Genomic DNA, 8,228 nt, shown 5'->3' with positions numbered 1-8,228 from the left:
TGATTATGGCTCTGGTGTGATGGCCTGCCTTGCTGTTGCAGTGGTTTTCAGATGTTGAGGCAATAGGGAAGAAATTCCCAGCTGGAACTGCCACGTTGGCTTTGCGATCGCTGATGCTGATGTGAAATGTTCCCTGCTCCCACCGGCAGCCCCTTTTGCTGGTGTAACTAGAGAGATGTATTTGCTGGTGTAAAGAAGAGATGCACGGCAGCCGCAGAGAAGGACCCTCTGCCTCCAGGATTCAGGTGGTGGTTTAGGATGTGCTTTCACCAACTGGTTGATGCAGTCAAATCTGTGCTGCTGCTGGAAAGGGGGCTGCACTCAGCTGCGCATCCCCAGCCCTCTCGTGCCAGCAAGAGCAAGGGCCTGACATGAAAACACACTTTTTTGCAGCGAGGGGAGCTGCGGTCTGTGCTCTGCAGGAGCCGCACCCTGTGCTGGCCACCAAGAGCCCAGCGATGGCAGAGGAAAGGAAACAGGAGGGTGCAGCTGGAGGGTGGGAGAATCTCAGTTTCAACCAGTCATGATGACATGGCAGTTTTAAGAGGTTTTTTTCGGGGAAAAAACCCTTTCTGGCAGCCAGCAGCTTGTGGGCTAGCTGAGCCAAGGATGAGCAGACGCTGGTAGAGTCAGCCAGAAGAAACTCCTAGCACAGAAGCAAAGCTGAACTCCTCGCTGCATGCCTCCGCGAGGGATTCGTTACATCAGCGAGAGCCGCTTTATGCCACTGTTACTGCAGCTACAGCACGGCTCTGGCGAGCGCAGGAACATTGCGGGGAAAATCATGCCCTGCCTGAGACCGTGGTCCTAGGAAAATACCCATCGGACACGTGCCAGAGAGGCCGAGGGAGAAACAGGACCCTGAGTTTGCTGCTGTTTCGGTTCCTGCCGTTATTGCCATGAATGAATCGCATTGCGATGGCAAACGCAGACGCTGCTTTTAAAAGCCGTTTGCTCCGCTGCTGCCTGCAGAAATAGTAATTTTTAATCTTTTCTCTCTTTGGCTGTGGTACTGCACTGCTGGAAGTGTTCTTGCGTGTTTTTGTGAGCCTTCCCCCTCCCTCCCACCCCCCCTTGCTGGTGTGAAGTTTCAGGTCTAGGCCAAACTGTGGCAGAGGTGGGAATGAGTCGCTGTGGGTAGGGGGGTGGCTTCACCTTTTGATGCCCCTCATCTCCCCCAGCTCTGGGCTATGCCTGGTCTGTGTCCCCCTCTCAGCCCTGGGTTGTACATCCTTTGTTCCCCTGGGTGACATCTTGCCCCCACCTCCAGCCTTATTTCAGGCTCCTGCCACTGTCTCCGTGCTGCAGCTCCAGGTCCTGAGCGGTTTGGGGCTGTTTAAATTCAAATCTATTTCTGAGCCGTTGAGCCACCAGCACCAGCACTGATGGATGCCCCAACAGCTGCCGGGGCTTCCCGCTGTCCCCCCCTGCTCCAGCTCCTCAGGAGTCTCTTTGGGCTCCCACGGAGCGTTTGGGGGTCACGGGAGCCCAGAGCAGAGGGGCAAGACCTGGGCACCGTTGGGGGCTGCAGCAACCCAGGGGAGCCGAGGGAGAATGATGAGGGGGGGAGCGCGGAGCCGTTGCTGGGGGAGCTCAGCCTCACTGGGGAGCAGCACGGGCAGGAGCTGCCTGACGCTGAGCAACAGCAACATGGAGCTGGCAGTGGCTGGGGCTGTGGTGGCCACTCCTGCCCGCAGCTCAGCCTGGCAACGTGCAGGCAGCGGGGTGGCCAGTGAGGAGGGGACAGCCATGCCAGAAGCTTTCGGTGACAAAGCTCTGGAGACGTAAGCGTTGGGGTGGGGGGTGACATGGGGCCAAAAATCCAGCTTGCCTCAGTGTCCCTGTGGAGGGAGCGTGGCCTCATAGACACGAGTACCCTGGAGGGGCAGGGAGGGGCCTGCTTGGCTGCGTCAGCATTGTCTGATCCTGAGCTGCCAGTGTTTGGCAGACGGCTGCTTGTTTGGACTTTATAATCAGTTGCTCATTTGGATTTTACAAAACCATTTTTCCCCCTTTCCTTCCCATTTCAGCATTGAAATGAAGCCGGTGTTTCCAGTAAGGCTGCAGTTGTCTTTCAGAACCCGCACAGCTTCGGGACACCCTGCATCCACAGCAGGCAGGCTCCATTCCCACCGCTGCCTGTGCTGCCCTTACCTCCCCGAAGGGCTCCAGGCAGCTCTCTACAGACTGCAGCACCCATCAGAAACCCGACTTACAGCCCTTGGCAGTCTTTGGCCTCTCCAGGCTGCTGCCAGGGGATGCAGCCAGATCTGGCTGTGTTAGTGACGCTGCTAGAGGGTCAGAAATTGCAGTGCTGGTCCTGCTGACCTTCGTCTGAACACACCGAACTGTGCTTTGCATCCAGGGACGGGCTCCTTCAAGGTCTGGCTGCTGATAGTGAAGATGTTACCTGCAGTTCAAGCCCCAAGACAATGTTTTCTGTGAACTTTGATGATGAATGAGAGAAAGAGCATCTCCTGAAAGGTGAGAGGATGGCTCAGAGGGAAAGGAAATCCCTGCCTCAGCCTTGAGGGCTGCCTGGTGGTTGGTGGGAGAAGTCCTGACTGGTAGATCCTCTCCCAGCCTGTATGCTGCTTTTTGGATATGAGCTTCAGGGCTACGCTGCACGCTGTCTGCTGACTAAATGTTGGCATCAAAGCTGCGTGTTGGAGAAGACCAACCAGGGGATTGCCCAGGGAGTCAGATCGCTGGGGAGAGTACCCAAGGGCCAGGGTAGAGAGCACTGAAAATTGCCCAGGGGATGCGAGGGGCTGGGGCACTTCAGCCAGTTGCCCACTGAATTCAGTGCCTGGTGTGCCTGGCAATGAGCCCATTTGCTTTCCTGTACTCGAGGACCTGGCCCTGGCTCAGTATCCTCTTTCAGACACTCTACGGCGGGCATGTGTAATTGCTGTGCCAAGGACCTGCTGTGCAGGAAGGGAGGTGACAGCTCTGGGGAGTCACTGTTTAATTTTAAACAACCGATGAGGGTGCAGGATTCCCAAAAGCAGAGCTGTCCCAGTGGAACGGGCTCTTCAACATGAACAAACATTGATGGACTTCATGTAAGGTTGGTGACAGGACACGGAGCATGGGGCTAAGGTGATGATCACTCCTGCGAAGGATCTAAGTGCCCTCGGGCCTTAGAAAAGGCATAGGGATAGATCAGCATGGGCGATGCTAAAACTGATCCCTGGCACTGCCAAGGCACTACCATGTCACTGGCACTACTGGGGCTTTCCGGGGTGTCTTTAAAGTTCTTCTGTACCTCCATGGTCCTTTCCAGCTGAGCAGGGAATGGTCTCAGGATGCTGTTGGTCAGTGATGGACAACACATGGTGTTGGGGTGGATGGGAGTGAAAGAGGGTGAGTGGCAAGACCCAGGCCTTTGGGATTCCCTTCCCGGTCATTTTACAGACTGCACTGTGACTATGGTTGTTTAACTGGGGTACCCTGTTACCCACCAGCCTTGAAATAAGCTGTATGTGCAAGATTATCTTGCTGTCCCTGCCAATCCCATTGTAATAGCTCCTGGATCTCCGTAACACGTCAATCCAAAGTAGAACAAGAGATGGCCCAGCAGACTAGGTCCTCATCTGAGATGAGGGTCAGGTCAGGGATGCTGGTGATTTCCCCAAGTATCTACAAGACAGTGTGAACAAGCCAGAGGAGGCCACGGACCGAGCAGGATGGGTGTCACCAATCCAGACAACGTAAACAGGGCAGATTTGCAGCAGAGAAACAAATCTGCAGCAGAGCAGAGACTCCAGCTGCTCAGTCAGGGCTCTGAGAGACACTGAAAAAGATGCAGGACTCGGTAGAGCTGCAGGAAGTAGCTGGGGTGGTGGACGGGTTCGTGGTTTAATAAAACTGTTCTGCTGGAGCGTGGGTGTGGGGTGTGAATGGTGCAGCATGTAGATACAAGACAAATTAGGCCCCCTCTCTGCTGAATGGTGCAGAGCATTAAATCAGCTCTGAGAAATGGTCAGTATTTTGTTCCAGACAGCAAAGAGGGACTCCAGGGCAGTGTTTTAACAATAGTCTTGGGGAGCTGCCTGAAGCTGTAAAAAGTTGTGGTTTTAATAGATTTCCTTTCTATATGACATAACCATGCTACAGATCCTGCCCCAGCCTGGCAAAATATGGGCAATAAGAGCCAAGTTAAGGCGTGGGAGCCCAGAGACCAGATGACTGCTGGGTTTTGTCACTCACTCCCTATGGGAGCCGGGGCCAACCTCTTCCCCTGCTTGCCTCAGTTTCCCATCTCTGCCAGGAGACATCTACTCAATTGCATGAAGCGCTCTGAGATCTTTGGATGATAAACTGGCATGGTGGGGGACAAGGTGGGGGGGAAGAAGAGGGGTTTTTTCAAGATCAGCTACTGGAATTAGCATTACATCAGAATCAAGCTGTTGTACAGAGACATTTTCTCAACACCAACATCAACTTTTTTTTTTTTTTTTTTTCTTGCTGCAGCCTCATGCCCCGGGAAGCTTGATGGAGCTGGTAAGCGAAGAGGAACCTCTTTCGAATGCGGCTGCTAATACACGTGCAACACCAGTTGTCCCCCTCCTGCCTGCAGACCCCTCCGAGGTGACCCTGGTCGAGAGGCGAGCTCAGAAACCCCCGCGGGCTCCCCCCAACCCCTCGGCAGAGCTGCGGGAACCTGCTGGGGAGAGAAATGGCCTCGGAGCACCAGATGGCACTCTCCGACTTCCAACCGAGCTGAGCCGAGCCGGGCTAACCCAGCGGGCTGACACAGACACCCGTGGGGGTGTGCGGGGCCACCCTGGCTCCCTGCCCCGTGCCAGGCTGCGGGGAGCAGGGGACAGCGGGGACAGGGTGCGTTGAGGGACCGTCTCTGCACGGACCAAAGAGGTTTTCCATCAACCTACAGGTTTGGTCACCCCACGCAAGTGTGGGTGTCGGGGTGGGCAGGCTCGACTCCTGCAAACCCTTGGCAAATCCAAGACTCTGACCCCTGCTCCGGAGCCACCGGTGGCCCTGGGTGGCACAGTCCGGCCGTGAGCCCCGGCAGCGTGCACACACCACCCACGGCTCAGTCCGGCTCGCCGCCGCGTTGCTTAACTGTCCGGAGGATGTGACTAAGGGCAAATTGCTCTTTGCTCCCCTTGCTGCTCCCTGGCTCCAGCTCGCCCAGCTCGGCGGGGTGCGATGGCTCTCGGGGGGTGCTGCGGCACGGAGAGCAATGGCAACTGTGAAGAGGAACAGCAAAACCCCTGTTCTTCATCAGGTTTTATCCACAGAGTTTCCTCCTGGTTCCCTCTGGGGTTGCTGGGAGAGGCAAGGTGTCTTCCCCAGTCAGGCAGGGTGGGAGGATGAAGATGGTGGCGGTGCCAAGCGCCGGGGGGGGCCGAGGTCGGAGCTGCAGTGCCCCAGCTCCCCACGGAGCACAGTGCTGTGCCAAGACCACGGCTGTCTCCACGCCGAGTTTATCACGGCTGTGCTGGCTCTGGATGTAGAGAGAATATGAGGCTTCAGGCAAAGCGCTTCTCACATGCACCAGATTTATCAAATTGATAAAAAAACCCCTCAACAGATCCAGGCCTTGTTCCTATAATAACTATTGGAGCGTGTTGGATGTTAATCAAATTGTCTGTTTGCCATGTCCAGAGAAGCCCACATAAGCCAGCTTGTGTTTTTCAGGCATTGGAAGAGCTGTCAAACTATAATCTGTTTAGGACAAAATAATTTATAAACACACCTTCTGATAATCTGTTGTATAAATATGGGAAGGGGGGAGGTTTTTCTGTGACTGCGTGTATCTATTGGCGGGCTGATAAATCTGTGTGGGAGCTGAGTGTCATCGTACGGGCTCCCAGCAAGAGGGGAGGGAAGGGACTCCCAGACCTTCCTCCTCTTCACCTTTGTCCCCAGCACAGAATTGTTCTGTCCAGACCATTCCCTCCAACTTTGCTTGTTGGATTTGAAATATTTCAAATAACAGAGCTCCCACCCCTTCCCTCTAGGAGGAACACTGGGGGCTGTCTCCCTGGTATTTTTCTTAATCAGGTAAGAAAGCTTAACCCCTCACATGCTGGGTGTGAGCTCTGAAGCACGGGGCTGCTGTGAGCACCCGGAGAAGCCTCTCAGATCCTCGGCGTGTCAGCGCAGAGAGTGCTCAAGCGGGGCAGCAGACTGCAGGCAAGAAGCTTGGGGCAACCTGCTGCTGAGGTCCTGCAGGTCTGCGATGATGTGGCTGAGCAGCCAGCGTCTGGGGTCGATTCCTGGCTGTGAGGATGTGTTGAGAGCGTTATTCCCATTTGCTGTAGTACTCAGGGTGTCCCTCTCTGAGGTATTTCTTTCTCAGACTGAGGTTTTCTGAAGACAGAGCAGGAGAAACCAGTGGCTGCTTTGGGAGAAGCACAGGTGGAGCAGGAACCCCTGGAAAAGGCTGAGGCCAGTCTAGAAGAGAAAAATGCCATCGGTGCACGGACATGGGACATCTCTCCTAGTGCCACCACGGTGCTCTGTGGTCACAGCTGTATTTCTGCCTCCTCCACCAAGCCGTTGTGGGACCACGGGCAAGGCACTTGGGCCAATATGCTTAAAAATCCATAAGGTCCATCAATCCATTTTAGAAAAGCTGGTGGCTTCTGCAAAAGAAAACCCAGCATGTTTCAGTTGAGGTTATTTATTAAACCAACCTAGTTTTAAGTCTCCCCTTTGAAAAGATTGACTCTGTGCTCCCTGCCTCAGTTTCCCCTTTCAGTCAAGTACCAACTCCTCCCCTCCAAAACACCTCATGGATCAGTGCCACGTTTCTAAATGCCTCTGAAACCTGGGCTGACACGGGCTCTGAGCAGAACCAGACAACTGGCTATGGAAACCCTCCGTCACCACGCGGAGGAAACGTGGGGAGTTTCCAAGCCTGGCTCCGCGAAGGCAGATCCCCGCGCGCGTTGTCACTCCTCGCTGGTGTGAGCCCAGGGCAGCTGAATGCCAGCACGCTCCTCCTGAAGGCAGGGACAGCCCAACAGGGAGGAAAAAGCAACTTCCTTCAATCCATGCACAGGAAGAGCATGTCTGGGTGGTGGGGAGGGGGGTGCTGGGGGGCTGCCTCCCCTCGCTGCCCATCCTCGCTGCCCGCCGGGCATGGGGGTGTGGGGGTCACAGCATCCCATCTTCTCCCTGGTGCAAAGGCCAGATGTCTTGTCTTCAGTAGCTGCAAAACGGGGAAGGGAAACTCCCAAATAGCATCGGAAAACAAAGCGTGGAAGCGGTTTCCTTGTCTCACGTGTGCAGGCCAGGAGTTTTACCGGGTTGTTTGCTTGGTTCATTGGTTTGTTTTTTTTTTCCTCCGTGCTCAGCTCTCTCCACAGCCACCTCGCTCTGCAGCGTGTGGGCAGGCGCAGACTTGGAGCATTTAGGAAAGCACCCAGGGTTTAACAGGGATGCTTCTCTGTCTGAACCCATCCACTGTGAGCTCCAGAGCGCGGGTCTGATCCCCAGAGCCCACACAGCAGCTCCTGCAGCCTCCGAGGGGGTGTCTGCAAACAGATGCCGATTTATAAGCAGGCAGATAACAGCAGGGACACGCCTGGCACCGCTCCCGGGGCCGCAGTCGGTGGGGAATTGCAGGTGTCCAGCTTCTCTGAGGCGGTAAATGGGGCTGGAGGTGGGAGGGGTGCAAGCAGCTGGGCATCAGTAGAATGTCGGGCCAACCTTGCTCCGTGCTAATGGTCCAGCTCTCCTGGTGAGAGATGCTGGAGGTACCCAGAACCCTGTGCCCCAGGGCCCCGCGCTGGCCAGGTAACAGAAGGAAAGAGCCCATTCTGGGGGACTGGGAAGCACTGGGCGCCCCGTCAGGTGGTGGGAGCGGGCAGCAGGGCTGGTGGGAGGCAGTGCCGCTCTCCGTCGGCCGCTTTGCTCCCTGAGGTGCAGCCTTTCCCTCCCTAGATCCAGCTCCTGGGAGAGGCGGGGAGCAGCCCCTGACAGACCCCCCCACATCGGCAGCCCTCCCACAGGAGAGATCGATGCTTCCTCTCTGCTCCCCACCTCTGCACCCAAAGACCTCGGCCCCAGCTTTTTCTTCTGCTTTCCCTACATTTCCCTTTAAGGAACATACGTTTCCTTTTTTGCTTTCTCCTTTCCTGTTCCTTGGGAAAGACCCATGAGTCTCACCCCCCTGGCTGGCATGGCCTGGCTTTGGTTTGAATTATTTATTTTTTTAGATTAAGCATTTAGTGTGCATAAATTGTTCTCCC

Source organism: Strix aluco, chromosome 25 (genome assembly GCF_031877795.1).
Source record: "Strix aluco isolate bStrAlu1 chromosome 25, bStrAlu1.hap1, whole genome shotgun sequence".
In the NCBI taxonomy this organism is placed as follows: Eukaryota; Metazoa; Chordata; class Aves; order Strigiformes; family Strigidae; genus Strix; species Strix aluco.
Note: the sequence above shows the minus strand (reverse complement) of the source record.